Raw genomic sequence first — 15,516 nt, 5'->3', positions numbered from 1 at the left:
AGATACTCCCAGGAAATTCACAGTCCTAAACATGGAACATCTGGTCATTTGGACATCTGCAACTTCATTTTAACCAAAATTCCTGGTTTTCATGTTGACTTCAGCTCTAGGGTCAGAATAACCTGGATTTGAATCTTAATTTTGTCACTTAGCTGAGTGTCTTGGACAAATTACTTACTTCCTCTCTGAGCATCAGTTTTCTCTCCTATGACAATAGCGTTACCTCCCAGGTTGTTAGAAAGATAAAAAAAAAATGTGTGTGAAGAGTTTAGCATAGACCAGGGAATGATGTCTTGATTATTTCTCCTAAAGCTGGAGTCCAGTGAGACTTTAGCTAATGAAGGTTTGAGAATCGGGTTTGAGTTGGAGCATCAAAAGTTTTCAAGTAGCTCAAGGAGGAGGCTGGACCCAGAGACATTATTGTGAGGTCAGCTTTAATCCTGGAAGGGCTGAACTCGCAAATGAACATTAGGTGTGGTAGGAGCCTGCCTCAGCAAGAATAAGGTGCTGGGAATTAAGACACCAAGGTTCTGCAAAGACCCTCCCAGGCCTAACAGTTTTCTTGTACTTGTCTTGAAGCAGAGTTGGTCTTTCTCCTCCGTATTCTTGCACCCAGCATGGGGCCAGGCATCAGGGTCATCCCTGTCTGCCGAATGAATGGTTGATTTGGTCATCACATCAAGTGGCCTTACACAGGTTATTCTCTCTCCTGGGATGTTTATATCTTTCCCCTTGACTTCATTAACTCCTCCCCTCTCTGAGTGGGTCAAATTCCCCTGTCATACGCTCTCAGAGGACCATGCACCTTCTTTTCACAAGGACTTGTCACTGTTAAAACTTTACATTTATTCGTGTGCTCATCAGATTGTCTTTTTTTGCTGTCAGTTCCATGAGGGCAGGGATCACAGCTGTCTCATCACTGTATCCTCAGCGCTTCACACAGTGGATGATTGTTGAATGGCTGCAAAATGGCTTTTCTTTTTTTCTGTAGCTAGATTCAGAAACTAGTTTAACCCTACCCCTGGCCCTAATTAGTAGTCATAGTAGATAATTCACAAAGTACTATTTCAATATGTCATAAAAGAAATTAGCTTCCAAATGCACTGCCAGGCAGGCTATCCTCGAGGTGAAGGAACAGAAAGGCTCACAGACCAAGTGAAAATGTGTGAATCTCACAGATTATTGAATAAATTTAAAACATACAGCAAGGAGGAAGAGGAAAGAAATGGGGTAGGTTAGCACAGATATGATAAAGCGTAAGCAGGTGGGAGGACCACCCCCTGAATCCTGGGGAATGTAATATGCAATGTTCACATGACTCTCTTTCTCCATATTAACCTTCCCCTTAATGATGTGGTTACAAGGACCAGAACTGAGGGTAAGTAAAGGAACCCAACAGACAGCAGGTGCCTGATCTGAGGAAATGACGCTCTTCGCTATTGGAGAGCTGCAGGGGCAAGTTCGCCTGGCCACAGCAGGAGCTCATCCACTAGCTTGTTGAACGGCTGTGGGTTCAGCTGTGTCTCTTGGGCAGAACACAGTGAGGACCACAATGGGTATCACCGATGGATGATTGAGCTAGGCGATAACATGACTGCCAGCCCTGAGGTGGCATGATTTCACCTTAGAACTTGGACTTCTAAAAATCTCTTTCTATCCGTACTTAGTGCTCTGGTTTGTTTTTTCGTATATCCCATTATTCTTTCCAGCCTTAGCACGTCATGCAGCTTGCTGATTTACTCACTAACCATGTAAATTCTCCCTGTGTCCCATAAGCTACTTGTTCCTCATTCTCTGTACCGAACACATCCTATGAATGTGTTTTGCTTATATTTTGTAATTTACTGACTTGCTTACTATCTATACCTCATACTTTTTTTTTTTTTTTGAGGAAGATTAGCCCTGCGCTAACATCTGCTGCCAATCCTCCTCTTTTTTGCAGAGGAAGACTGGCCCTGAGCTAACATCCGTGCTCATCTTCCTCTACTTTATATATGGGACGCCTGCCACAGCATGGCTAGACAAGTGGTGCGTAAATCCGCACTCGGGATCCGAGCTGGCGAACCCCGGGCCGCTAAAGTGGAACGTGCGAACTTAACCGCTGCGCCACTGGGCTGGCCCCCATACCTCACACTTCTTATGAGTTTAGTCCATCCCATTTGCTTTTCTTGTCTTTGGTAGCATGATTGAATATTCTCAAATAACACACACACATTACACAACACCCTTATTAAATGCCCATCATGCTAGGCAGCCTTCCAGCTAGTGGAAAGACAATGAAATACTCTCACAGTCATGTGAAATGTGATCAACACCAGGAAGAGCCCCCTCTTCGGCCCTTGTGGGATCAAAAGGTGACCTGATAATGTCACTGGCTCCAGTCTTGTCTTTGAATTATTTGAAACCTTTGATGCTCCAACTCAAACCCAATCTCCAAACCTTCATCGGGACCTGCTGTCCCAAGAATGTGGGGTGGGCAGTCAGGGAGAGCTTCCCAGAGGAAGTGGCATTTGAGCTGAGATCTGGCAGGATAACTCCACAGTCCTGGGTTTCAGAAACTCCTAATAAGTAAACATCAAGGTCAGTTGCTCCCCCCGCCATCCTAGTTTTGAGTCATATTTAGCCTATTTTCCATCCGACTTTCCCAGGGAACACTAACCTGTTCTCGTCTCCCAAATGCGCAAATGTTATGTTTTACACAACAATAAGAATGAAACACACCTATTGGCAAAAGACACTGCCGAATAGTGTTTAGGCTTATAAATGGTTCTAACTGGGATCAACAGCCTATAATTAGACCTTAACAATCCAAGAGAGGAGTAATATGCACCCTGCAGGCCAGATTGGCGTCTTTTTCTTTAGTTCTGCAGGTTTGGTGGGTAGATTGGCCCCCGACTTGCCTCCTACAATAACTGTCCTGCCGAGGTAAACATGTCACAAACAAGAACAATGAGATCACCAATAATATAACACTAATACTATAAACAAAAGAAATGCCACCTTCCGTTCTGGCGGAATGAAAAACACAATGTGGACCAACTAACAGAGCTATTTAAAAAACAAATTACTCACGGCCAAGCTTCTTAGCTCTCCAAACGCAATTTTCTGGGAACCTCGGTACGAGTAGAAGTTTTTCTTGAAAGGGGCCCGCCTCTGCTGCTTTTTGGATGGCGCTTGTTTACAGATTTGAGGCGTTGGACAAAGAAGAAAATGTCCCACACAGACCCACCTCGACGCTTATTCTCACTTATTCCTCCTTATTTTCTCCCAAATCGAGATCTTTCTAGGGTCACAGGTTACTGTAAATGGAGAATCTGCATGCACATCTCCATCCATGACATTTTCCTGAAACCTCAGGCTTTTCCCAAATGCCAGAGCCCTCTGATCACAGGTCAGGCTTCCTTGATAAGGCCATCTTTCTTTATTTTCTTGAAGAATGGATAAATGGATATCAGAATGTTAGAGTTAAAGTGGACTTTAAGAGATTACTTGGTCCATCCCCTTCATTTTGTAGATGAGGAAAGAGGCTCCAGTGCAGCCTAGATGATATGAAAGGCCTCGCTGGGAAGACAGTACAACAGATCCTTAAACAAGTAAAGAAGACAGACTTGGGTATCAAGCAACATGCCTGGCTGCTTTCTTCTGGGCTTTGTAATTTGCCCTTCTTCTATGAATTAACTCATCTGACCAAGGCATGAGTAGCCAGAGTCCTCAGTTAACTTCCACGTAGCTTGACAAGAGGGACAGAGACAAGGACCAAGCCCACAGTCTAGAAAGGGAATGAATGTGTTTATAATAGGATGACTGGTGTTTGTGATAGAAGAGATGTTCCATTGGATAGGACCTTTGAGCCAACTCAAACTGGCCCAAGAAATAAAAGGCTTTTATTGGATCATATAACAAAAAAGTCCAGGGGAATGTTGGCTTTAGGCACAGGTATAGCCAGAGACCAATGATATCATCAGTTACCCTATCTCCGTCGCTCAGGTTCCTCATGGTGACGATATTGCTGCCAGACACCGCAGGCCTGCATGCTCCTAGGTTTAAGTGCTGTGAAAGAAGTGCCTGTCTCTTCATGATGACAGCAGGAGTCTCAGTGCTTCTGATTGGCCATGTGCTCATGCCTCAACCAATCACTGTGGCCAAGAGAAAGCAATGATCCAAATGGTCAAGTCAATGTCCATTCCTGATGCAAGTGAAACTGAATGTGAGGGAGAGTGGTTCCTCTTAGGAAAACTGAGGTATCCAGAGAAAGCAGCCTGGGTGCCGGATGGCAAAAACAAAGACATCCACCGTAGAGGTGAAATTGGACACAGGATAATACATAGAACATCAGCCTTCCAGTGGCAGAACCGGGCTGTGAATATTCTGGAATCCAGATGGTTATGCAGAGATTCCCCCAAATTCAGGAACAACTACTTGATCAATATGAAGTGCCTTGGATTAGCATTCTCTCCTCTGTGAGCTGGGCTTGTAAAATCAAGTCTGATTTCGGGACTATCAATTCTGCAGATTTGTAACCTAGTTCCTACTTCACCACAGACTTTTGGATGCTGGCAAGCCTCAGTTTCCTCATCTAATGGGGGTAATACAACAAAAGTGAAAGGTTTTTGTAAAACATAAAATACCACTCAGAGTATGTGAGAGTGGCTGGGGAAGCTGGGGAAGGCAGAGCCCAAGGTCACATGAGGATTCTAGGCCGTTTCAGATGAGGCACTAGCTGATGTTTGGGTGAAAACCACAGTGAACAGGACCGCTCATCTCTGAACCAAAACCCTGTGTGTGCACTGCCTCGAAGAGAGCCTGAGTTTTGACCACGCGTGAGAGGAAAGGGAACAGAAATGCACTCTTCGTTAACCCAGCTAGAACCCAGACATTCCATCCACCTGGATGGATGGCATCATCTGTGCACCTCAGGTGTGAGTCGTGAATGTGACATGAGGCCTGGGGGAAGGAGATAAGACTCAGGACAGCAGCAGCCACTTGTTGGTCCTGTCACCTGACTTGGCGAGCACTCAGAAGGTGCCACTTAGGGAACACTGGCCAGTGCAGGCCAGGGCGGTGGCTGAGGGGTGAACCCAGAGTAGTGGGTGCAGTCACCTATCAGCCTTCCAGGAGAAGCCCGGGGATGTCTGCCCCTTCCCAGACTTCTCCAGGAGCAGCTGCCATTACGGAGTGGTCACGCACTCCTCTGATGTCCTCTGAGTGCAGGAACAGTGCATCCGGTCACATTGACAAGTCCCTTCCCCACTGGCCTGCTGGCCTCCTTCAAGTCTGCAGCCCACAGCAGTGATCTGTGCTGAGCCCCGAAACCTGAAAGTCAGGGCCAATTCCCTCTGCCTCCCTGCTGGTTGCCCTCCGGGTTTGGCATAAACACCAAACGCCTATGGGCCCAAGGCAGCACCTCTCTTTACAGCTCTGTCTCCAAATGCATAAAAAAATGAAATTTCTGCAGGAGGGAAATGATCCTGAGAAGAGAGAAAAAGTAGTTATGACATCCTTACATGGTAATAAGGATGAAAACTTGGTGAATTCCAATTGTTCTAATCAACAAGCCATCTAGGGTGAGATTTGTCATGCTTTTGGATACGGCTGCAGCATCTCCTCCCTGGAAATCTGTGACTTCATCCTGGCAGCAGAACCCCACACTGCTGCATCCCCATCTGTACGGAGACGAGGATCTGCAGTAAAAAGGGGCACGTGGGATCTAGAAGCTGGAGGTAATCTCCACGTTAATTTCAATGCCTGTATAATGCAGTCTGTCACATCTGTGTTAGCACATATTCACAGGGCAGCGTGGAACAGAGGAGGGAGCCTGAGGGGTGGGGCCGGCGCTCCTGTAACTGCTGGAGGCAGGGTCTGGGTTTAGTTCCAGTTGGAAGAGCAGTTCCAGAGGCTGTGAATCCAGGCAGGGAGGGTGCGGGGGTTTGATCCTCTGGAGAGAGCACTATAGGCAGACTATAAAGGCAGGACTTCTGCTTTGGGGATCGTTTGAGTTAAATATTCATGGGAAACTCACGGTGTAGGGCAGCTGTTCTGTAAACTGCAGATCCAGCATCATTCTGCCATGCGCGCTTTCCACAAATTAGGAGTGAAGTTAAGGTGTTGTGGGTTTTTAACTGATCTTTGGACCTGATGGAAGCAGCGAGCAGCATTTTTCCCCCTCTTCTTCCTTCATAAATTCCAAGGAAGCAAAATCCAGACCTGTTCTTCGAGCTCCCTCTGGTGGCAGTTACCAAAAACCATCCAGCTCTGTGGGTTCTGCAGAGGGTTAGTGGCACAGAGGCCGCCTGGGTATTCAGTAAGAAGCAATAGGAGGAAAGATCCTCTCCTTTTTCAGTGGTGGAGCCAAGGGCCCGCTGTCCCCCTCTGCAAGGGGCTGCCATTTGGATTCTGAAGAGTTGGAATTCCTCCGGATGTCCGGCCTTGCTGATGCACACATGTGTCGTAGGGTGAATGATTTGAGCACAGGACTTGGAACTCGGCTCTGTGCCACTCTGGTGCTTGTATTCTTGTTGACCCGTTCCCAGATCAGTCTCAGCTCCCCAGCCATATTGGCAGCTTCTCCAGTGCTGAGATGGCATGCTAACCATCCTTGAAGGACGCCCCCTCGCCTCCAGCATCTAGCAGAGGGCTTTGCTGACTGGAGTGCTTCCTGGAGGAACTCTAGACCTGAGGCAGGTCACAAGGTGAAGCGCAGTGCACCCCTGAGGCTGATGCTGGGTGACTGAGCGCATCAGCCTCTTCGCCTGCCCCGTGCTGTGTGCGTTCTCATAGGTCTTGACAGATGGTGGAGGCTTTGACAGCTCATCAGCCCCTCGTGGACGCTCGTCCCCAGTCACTGCTCTCAGACTGCCAGCTCTGATTCCAAGTACCAGGCTTTTCTGCTAATGCTTTTGGCTTGGGAGGTGGGGGTGGGAACAGCGGGGTGGGAGTTTGAAGGCAGCAATGAGGGAGGTCGGCCCCAGGAATAACAGTGAGAAGTGCTCATGTTAACACACAGACATGACTTGGGCTGAACCCTCAAGAAAAGCTTAAGAGAGCAGGACGCTGTGGCACCAAGAGCACCAGACATCAAAAACACTAGACTCAGGTTCCAGGCCTGGCTCTGTGGCTCTAGGCTGGTCACTGAACCTCTCTGAACCCAGTTTCTGTATTTGTATAACAACCTTGCTGGAGATGTTTTCCAAAGATCCTTTTCCAGACCCAATATTCTCTTCAATATACTTACATATATTTTTAAATGGCTGATGATGTGTTCAGTGGCCTGGGGATATTTGCTACTACTTTCAATGATGAAAACTCAAGAAGCTGCAACTGAAGATTTTTATTAATTTGCTCCGCAACTAGGGCACCATCACCTGGACACCACTGCCCCCTTGTGGCACTTAATCTAATTTTGCAGAGTGGTGATGCAATTCTACCGCTCAGGGGCTCAGGCCTTATAAACTTGGATTCATAGCGGGGTTGAGTAGTGTCCCCCAAACTTTACTCATCCCAGGCAGGAAGCCTCCCCTGTAGCTACATCGGTTGCCTTAGTCCCTCACCCCCTCAATGCCTCGCCCCTACCTCCAGACAGTCTTTTGGAGGCAATCTTTAAGTGGATTTATAGCCAGATTACCTAAATCCACTCGTAGATCAACTCACAGGTTAAAATTTCCAAGCTTCTGAGACCTGGTGTGCTCCTCCTTCAGGGCAGAGTCGTTAAAAGGGGAAATGACACTCAGCCCAGGTGGCAGTTGTAGGTTTTAAACATCCTGTGTGTGTTAACACAATCTTTTCTTTTTATTGAGGTTTATATACCCTCAATTGAATTGCATTACATAACTAATCTCAATTTGTTGAAGATTTATACAACAGAAAATCAACCACTTTAAAATGAATGATTCAGTGGCATTTAGTAGATTCATGATGTTATGTAACCATCTGGTTCTAAAACACCTTCATCATTCCAAAAGAAAATGCCCGAATGCATGTGGTCAGTCCTCATTTCTGCCCCGGCTTCTGGAAACCACCAATTTGCTTTCCGTGTCTATGGATTTACTTATTCTAGATATTTCATAGAAATGGAATCATACAATATTTGTCCTCTCGTGTCTGGCTTCTTTCACTTAGCATAAGGTTTTGAGGTTTATACATGTTGTATCGTGTATCAGTACTTCATGCCTTTTAATGGCTGAATAATAATTCCACTACATATATACCACATTTCACTTATTCACTCATCCATTGGTGGACATTTGGGTCGTGTACAGCTTTTGGTTATTGTGGATAGTGCTACTATGAACATTTGTGTACAAGTATTTGAGTCCCTGTTTTCAATTCTTTTGAATAGATATTTAGGAGTAGAATTTATGAGTCATGCAGAAATTCTGTTTAACTTTTGTTTTTTTGCTGAGGAAGTTTCACCCTGCATTAACATCCATTGCCAATCCTCCTCTTTTTTTTTTTTTCGCTTGAGGAAGACCAGCCCTGAGCTAACATCTGTGCCAGTCTTCCTCTCTTTTGTATGTGGGATGCCTCCACAGCATGGCTAGTGAGTGGAGGATGACTGCACCAGGATCCCAACCTGCAAACCAAGGCTGCCGAAGCGGAGCACAGGGAACCTCAACCACTTGGCCACAGGGCCAGGCCCTGTTTAACTTTTGATGAATGAATCTTACATCGATGTGTCATTAGGAGAGGAAGACAACATGCTCCAGGATCAGCACTTCCTTGGTTATTCTCCAGGATCAGCTGCAGTTTTGACAGCCAGTTGGTGTGGCTTTGCTTGGGGTGGGGGTCGGGGGCTTTTGGTCGGCTCCACGTGTCTGGGACAAATGGCTCCCAGAAAATACTCGTCTTCAGATTTGTAGCAGAAGCCCAGGAACCCAAACCAATCCATGCAAACACATTTAAAAGCCTTCTCAGGCACCACATCGCTACCGCTTCACTGGCCAAAGTCGCACGGCCAAGCCCAGCTTTAACGGAGAGGAGACGTAATACTCGCCGGCTCTACCGGGAGGCACTGCAAAGTCATAGGACAGAAGGTGCGATGGATCATGGTTTTAGAGGCAAAGAGTAAGGAACTGGGCACAAGTATGTTCCCCACCATCCACAATGAGGTTTGTTCCCTCTTTGTGAGGGGCTGGGGTTATTTTACATAGTTACTTTACTTTTTCTACGTCACATTTACCTTGTATCAAAGACTTGATGATCTTGATGCAAATGTGTTTGCCCTGTGGGATGTTTGTAGTTAGAGGACCCTCCAGCCGCAGTGCCCGGCAGCCAAGCAGCCTGCCTGCCGGGAACGCCTCTGGGGAAGCTGGGCTGGCTCTCATGGAAAGCTTCAGGCTTCTTTAATCCAGGCCTCTTAAGGAATGGGAATCGATAAATGGCGTAAATCATTCCCCTCAAGGAATATTCTCGGAAGTGAACAACAGGCTGGAGAAATCGCCAGCAGAGTATTCTTACTTTTCAGCGTTTGGACCTCTGCTCACCTTCTGAATGGCTGGGCATTTCTAAACTGCTAAAAATGCAGGCCTCGGGGAGGGAAGAATGAGACTAAGTTGTGTGGAGATTTCCATGTGACCCTGAGTTATCTTTTCAGCCTCTTCTCGAGGGTCCAGCGAATGATGGTGTGGGGTGGGCTTGCTCCCGTGAGGTGCACCAGGCTGTCCCTGTGGGGTGACCTCAGTGCTGTCAGCCGAGATCTCAGAAGTTCATTCCACCATTTTGAGGGCTTTGCCTTTCAGAATGCAAAAACTTGGAAGAGAAGGGGAGGTAAACGAACATTTATCAAACACCTGTCACGTGGATACATCCTCGCCCAAGAGATAAATAATGCTTTACAAACTTTCTTTATTAGTTTTTCCCTTTAAAAAATTAATACATGACAGGAATATATAACATTAGAAAATAAAAGTAAAAAAACAGTCAGAGTCCCTTGCATTCCAGCCATCAGAGATAACCTCTGGTAATGGTGTGGTTTTCTCTGACTGATACTGGCATGTAGCAGTAGCGTCTTATTTGAACTGTCGGCAGCATTTGACTGGGTTGACTCCTCTGGGTTGTCCTCTTGGCTTCTGGGATGGCATCCTCCCTGATTTTCCACCTGCTGCTCTGGCTGCCCCACCTGAGTGGCCTCTGCAGATATCTCCTCTTTTTGCCCTGGTATGTTGGAGTTTCTCAGGGCTAAGCCATGGACCATCTTCTCTGCTCACTCCATACATGTTGGGAAGTCTTGTTCACTCCTTTACCATCCTCGTGTACCATCATATACCATGTGCCCAATTATGGATCTTCACCTCCTTCTCTCTTCTGAGCTTGGACCTAGACACCCAACTGCCTCCTGACATTTTTCACTGGTATGTCTTACAGGAACCCCAAACTTACTTTGAACAAAAGTGATGTTGATCTCTCTCTGTCAAAATCTGATACTCTCCCATCTCAGAAGTGCGAACTCCATCTCCTGAATTGCGACTTAATAGCTTCCTCTTGCTCACTCCCTTAGTTCAATCCATCAAATCCTGTTAATTCTGCCTGCAAATATATCCACATATTATGATATCTACATTTTATCAAATCTAAGAGCATGCTGCTGGTACTTTCTTTTCTTTCTTTTTTTTCCTAGACTGGCACCTGAGCTAACATCTGTTGCCAATCTTTTTTTCTTCTTCTTCTCCCTAAAGCCCCCCAGTACATAGTTGTGTATTCTAGTTGTAGGTCCTTCTGGTTGTGCTATGTGGGACACCACCTCAGCATGGCTTGATGAGCGGTGCTAGGTCCACACCCAGGATCCAAACAGGTGAACCCTGGGCCGCCCAAGCAGAGTGCATGAACTTAACCACTCGGCCACGGGGCCAGCCCCATGCCAGAACTTTCTTAATCTCACCAGAAAGCATCAGTGGAATGTTTTTACCACGAAACTACCTCACAGTTGTTTCACGGTTGATAGCACTGAAAGATGCTATTGACTGGAGAATACATCTTGATTCCAGAGAAGCATAAATGTGAAAAAAATGTGGATCTTAGAGTCAATGAAATAGAAAAACTTAAATCCATCTATTTCCATCTCTGTCACTGCTATTCCAACATAAGCCTTCTTCCATCTAGACTTCCTATTTCTTATCTCCGACCTCACGTTCACCCCTCTGCAAGCCTTCTGTTCTCCTGTTGATTGTTTGGTAAGTCCTGTTTACTCCATCTCCAAAGTAAATCTGGAGTCTGGTGATTTCTCAGTGTCTTCCCTGCTCTGACCCTAGTTCAAGCCCCCCCCCCCCCCATCTCTTGCCTGGACCACTGGTCTCGCTGCCTTCACTCCTGCCTCCTCTAGCAAGCCAGAGGGGACTTTCTAAAGAGTAAGCCAAACACATCACCTCTCATCTCAAAACTCTCCAAAGGTTTCCAGTTATCCCTGGATTACATTTAATGGCCTGCAAAGTCCAACTTGATGGTCCTCCATCTGCTGCTCCACCCTCGTTGTTCTCCCCTTGTCAGCTCGGTTGCTGTGCTCCCACCATCTGCACATCTTTCTCATGCCTCAAACATGCCAAGCTCATTCCCTTCTCAGGGCTTTCGAATTTGCCATTCTGCCTGCTTCAAAAGCTCTTATCCTGGAGCTTTGCATAGTCACCTCCTTCTCATCAGTTAGGGGTCTGCTCAAATGTCACCTCTGAGGAGAGGCCTTTCCCAAAACAGCCTCACTACAGCTGCCTCCCCACCTCTATTCCTGCCCTTGCCGACCGGTCCCGTCCTACCACATTTAATACCTGACAGTAACTGATTTGTGTATTCATTTCTCTTCCTCCCCTCACTAGAATGTAAGCTCCTTGAGGGCAGGGATTCTGTCTTGTTCACTGCTGCCACCTCAGCACCACAGTGCTTAGCGCAGTGTAGGCAATCGATGTTGATGAAATATTGGTTGATAGATGGGGGGGCCTGAACTAGGGTCAGAGCAGGGAAGACACTGAGAAATCACCAGACTCCAGATTTGCTTTGGAGATGGAGTAAACAGGACTCACCAAACAATCAACAGGAGAACAGAAGGCTTGCGGAGGGGTGAAGTCTAGATGGAAAAAGGCTTATGCTGGAATAGCAGTGACAGAGATGGAAATAGATGGATTTAAGCTTTTCTATTTCATTGACTCTAAGATCCACATTTTTTTCACATTTATGCTTCTCTGGAATCAAGATGTATTCTCCAGTCAATAGCATCTTTCAGTTCTACTCTCTCCTTTCTCTGTTGTCCTTCATGCCTCCTCTTACACCTGATTGCTAGACTGAGCCTTTAAAAATGAAAATCTGACCATGTCACTACTCTACTTTTAAAACCCATAACTGCCCATTCCAATACTTAATGCTTTAGCAGCATCCTACTATATGTGATCTGTTGTATTTTCATTCAGTTCAAAGTGCTTTGTAATTTCCCTTGTGATTTCTTCTTTGACTCACGAGTTATTTAGAAGTGTGTTACTTAGTTTCAAAATACTTGGGGATTTTCCAGATATCTTTCTGCTACTGATTTTTAATTTAATTCCATGGCAACCAAAGAACATATTTTGTATAACACGGATCCTTTTACACTTATTGAGATTTGTTTTATGATCCCAAATATGAACAGTCTTCGTAAACGCTCCATGTGCACTTGAGAAGAATGCATATTCTGCCGTGGTGGGGAGGGACGTTCTACAAATGTCAATTAGTCAGTTTGGTCGATAGTGTTGTTCAAGTCTGCTATATCTTTGATCCTTGTATCAACCATTTAGAGAGGGGTATTACAATTTCTGACTGTAATTATGGATTTGTTTATTTCTCCCTGAATTTTATAAGTTTTTATTTCATGTATTTTGAAACTCTGTTATGAGGAGTAAACTAATTAAGATTGTTACACTTCTTGATTGATTATCACTTTTCTTATCTTCTTGACCCATTTATCATTATGAAATGACCTTCATTATCTCTGACAATATTCTTTACTCTGAAATCTACTTTATCTGATATTAATATAGCCATTATAGCTTTTTCTTTTGACCAGGGTTAACATGGTATACCTTTCTCCATTCTCTTAACCTATTTGTGTCCTTATGTTTAAAGTGTGTCTGTTTTAGACAGCGTTTAGTTGGGTCTTGCTTCTTATTGAATCTGACAATCCACACCATTTAATTGGGATGTTTAAACCATATATATTTAAGGTGATTGTCGTTATGGTTAACTTTAAATCTACCATCTTTCTATTAAGTTTTTATTTGTCTCATCTGTTATTTTCTTTGTGGATCACTATCCTTTTGTTGCCTGATGTCCAGTTGTTGCTTTTTTTTTTTTAACATTATTTCCTGTAATTTGTCTTTTTTTTTTTTTTTCCGGTGGAGGGTAAATCTTATCCCTGTTATTCCACATTGACTGGACCTATTGATTGTCTTTGAGTTCATTAATTCCACCTTCTGTTATGTCCCAGTCTTCAGTGAAACCTGTTCAGTAAGTAAAATAGACTTTATGGGGCCAGCCCCATGGCTGAGTGGTTAAGTTCATGCACTCCACTTCAGTGGCCCAGCATTTCACTGGTTCGGATTCTGGGTGCAGACATGGCACTGCTTGTCAGGCCACGCTGAGGCGGCGTCCCACATAGCCCAACCAGAGGCACTTACAACCAGAATATACAACTACGTACTGGGGGTGCTTTGGGGAGAAGAAGAAGAAGGCAAAAAAAAAAAAGAAGAAGATTGGCAATAGATGTTAGCTCAGGTGCCAATCTTTAAAAATAAATAAATAAAATAAAATAAAAATAGACTTTATTTTTTAGAGGAGTTTTAGGCTCACAGCAAAACTGATCAGAAAGTACAGAGAGTTCCCATATACCCCTTGCCCTAATACGTGCACAACCTCTCTTACTATCAGCATCCTGCACCAGAGTGGTACATTTGTTACAGTCAATGAAGTTACACATCAGTATCACCCAAAGTCCATAGGTACATTAGGGTTCACTCTTGGTGTTGTACATTCTATGGCTTTTGATAAATCATCACATGTATCCACCATACAGTATCATCCAGAATAATTTCATTGCCCTAATTTGTCTATGCTCTGCCTATTCCTCCCTCCCTGCCCCCTAGCCCCTGGCAACCACTGATCTTTTTACTGTCTCTATAGTTTTGCCTTTTCCAGAATGTCATATAGTTGGTATCATACAGTATATACTCCTTTCAGATTGCCTTCTTTCACTTAGTAACATGCATTTAACGCTCCTCCATGTCTTTGCAAGGGTTGATAGCTCATTTCTTTTTTAGCACTGAATACTATTCCATTGTCTGGGTATACTACAGCTTATTTATCCATTCACATACTGAAGGACATCTTCGTTGCTTACAGGCTTTGGCAGTTATGAATAAAGCTGCTATAAACATTCACATGCATGTTTTTGTGTGGACATAAGTTTTCAGCTCCTTTGGGTAAATACCAAGGAGTGCAATTGCTGGATCATATGGAAAGAGTATGTTTATTTTTGTCAGAAACAACCAAACTTTCCTCAAAAGTGGCTGCACCATTTTGCACTCCCACCGCGATGAATGAGGGTTCCTGTTGCTCCACATCCTCACCAGCATTCGGTGTTGTGAGTGTTCCAGATTTTGGCCATTCTCGTAGGTGTGGAGTGGTATCTTCTTGTTGTTTTAATTTGCAATTCCCTAATGACACGTCATGCTGAGCATCTTTTCATGTGCTTATTTGTCACCTGTATATATTCTTTGAAGTGTCTGTTCAGATCTTTTGCCCATTTTAAAATGAGGTTATTGTTTTTCTTTTTAAAAAATGTTTATTTTATTACTTTCCAGTTTTATTGAGGTATAATTGACATTTAACATTGTGTAAACTTTGTCCATCCTGAGGCTGCATGTGTGGGCTGGACCACGCAAACAAGCTCTGAAGGCCTGGTTTTCACACTCCACTCCCACCTCCCTGCCTTCTCTCCACCAACCTGTTTGTGTTAAGACTTTCTTTCTCCAATTCCCACACTCTCTCCTAAGTGGTTAAACCTGCAGACTAGAAATATAAAGTGGGCTGCACGACTTGATTTAACACCGCAATTTGCTCTTAGGAACCAATGCCATATTTAACGTAGGAGTGTAACTGGCTCCTCATTATTTTTAAAAGAATAGGTGGCTTCTTCGTGACTGAGAAACCCACCCCCTGAATGCTTGTCCTCTCTCAAGAGTGAGAAATAGAAACACACAAACACACACACACACAGGGGAGAGAACATGGTGGCCACGTCTCTTCCAGGGCAGCCCAGGGCAGAACTCACGTAGGCCAGTGCTGCCGCTGTGGCCCCTGGGGAAGCCTGCTCAGGCCGTGTTCTTCCTCCCCAGCCTGGATGGGAAGGAATTTTCTTTGGCTGCTGGAATAACACCATCCCCTTCCCCACTGTCTGTGTACGCCATCCCTGCCTGAGTGAGGTCCCCGATTGGGTCTCAGGAGACCAGGAGTTGGCCTTAAAGCTTGATTTTATTTTATCTGCACCTTGTGTACCTGTGTTCTCTGCAA

The sequence above is a fragment of the Equus przewalskii genome, chromosome 1 (assembly GCF_037783145.1).
Source record: "Equus przewalskii isolate Varuska chromosome 1, EquPr2, whole genome shotgun sequence".
NCBI lineage: Eukaryota > Metazoa > Chordata > Mammalia > Perissodactyla > Equidae > Equus > Equus przewalskii.
The sequence above is the reverse complement of the archived record's forward strand: the minus strand, read 5'-3'. Positions refer to the sequence as shown.